Below are 1,646 nucleotides of genomic sequence, written 5' to 3' on the forward strand. Positions count from 1 at the left end.
CTATGGAGACACAAGATGCAGATTCCCTCTTTCTAGGTCTTGGCTTCCCTTTGCCTCAAGGGATTATCTCCACTAGGTCAAGGAACCAATTTACATTTATGTTATTAATTTCTTTCTTTATAAATTCTCCTGCTTGTGTCAACCAACTTGTTCTGGATAAAGAATAGTATCTTCAGGGGCAACTAGGTGGCACAGTGGATAAAGCACTGGCCCTGGATTCAGGAGGACCTGAGTTCAAATCTAGCCTCAAACACTTGACACTTACTAGCTGTGTGACCCTGGGCAAGTCACTTAACCCTCATTGCCCCCAAAATAAATAAATAGAAAGAATAGTACTTTTCCTTACCCCCACAATTTTATTGATGAAAACAGTACAAATTTCCAATCATGTTGCATTTAATACTCTCTCAGACACTGAAAAATGTCCCTGTCTCCACAGTTTAACAATGTTAATTGCATAATAGCATTTACAGTATCATTTCTCTTGCTTTTTAGGAATCTGACAGCCTTTGCTCTGGATATGTTTGTATGAGACATGACTGATTCCATGTCCTTAATTTCCATACTTGTTTCAACTTCTTGCTCTTTGCTTGCTTCTTGAAGTTAGAGTTAATGTGTTTTCCTGAATGTGTGAGACTGCTTCACCTTGAATTCATTTTCTGCAGCAGTTATCTGTGCCTGCTGAACAATCCTTAATCTTGGCTGCCCTAAAGATTATGTATCTGAAGTTGGGTTCTTATAGACATCTGGTTTCACTATGACAAAGAGATTTGGGTGGTGACTCAAGTACTTGTTGAAGCCCTAGTTTGAACATAACCTTTCTCTCAAACCAACTCGGCTTTGTTTCCCTGACAGGTTCCTCATGGATCAGCTGGTGATGCCCACTGTGTGGTTGCCCATGTAGAATTCTGTTCCTCAAGCTCTGGTACTGTCACTGTCAGATTCTGTTCCAGACCCTGTGAGCAACTCTAGCTCCTGGGCTGGGACAGTTTCTATCACTTCACTGGGCATTGTGAGATGAAGGTAGATACAAGATGTTTGTTAAAAGAACATAGATATTATCTCAATTTACCTCCCTTGCATTTCTAATTTCCACATAAATTCACTTTTCCCTTTTTCTCTGTGCCTCAGGCTGAAGCAAGATATATCTCTCTGTTTCTCCAGATCCAAGCCTTCCACAAAGCTTTACTTGTGTTACCAATGATCAGGCTATGGATTTTATTTTATGTAAAGGAGAATAAGACAACAAAAAGGAATGGACAGTGATCAAGGGGGGAGAGAACATTTTGTTTTGTGTAGAAAGCAGCTAGAAGAAAAATTTCCTTTCAATTCCTTCCATCTTTTGGAAGGAGGGAGAGTCAAAACTCATAGGAATTGGGTAATTGATGGAAGTTGTTGCTTTCCCTAGTGAAGACAGTGGGGAGGGGGAGAGGATTTCTCAAGGGGTGTTTGCCTTGTCTCACCAACCATCACTCTTGGAAATCTCTCAGGTCCCACTTCTGGCTCTGGCTTATCAAAGTCTCAAAAAGAAGGAGAAGGAAAGTACACATTAAAAAATGCAAAGTGCTACTTAACCCTTTCTGCCCAAATGGCCCCAAAATGGAGACTACTTGAATTCTCAAACTTGGAACTCTCCAACTGTGAGC

General features: G+C 40.6%; 1 pseudogene; it reads right to left on the reverse strand.

Moving 5' to 3' along the window:
- Positions 1–396: 396 nt before the first annotated feature.
- On the reverse strand, positions 397–1,011 carry LOC122754858 (annotated as a pseudogene).
- Between the last annotated feature and the right edge of the window lie 635 nt (positions 1,012–1,646).

Source organism: Dromiciops gliroides, chromosome 4, assembly GCF_019393635.1.
Source record: "Dromiciops gliroides isolate mDroGli1 chromosome 4, mDroGli1.pri, whole genome shotgun sequence".
NCBI lineage: Eukaryota > Metazoa > Chordata > Mammalia > Microbiotheria > Microbiotheriidae > Dromiciops > Dromiciops gliroides.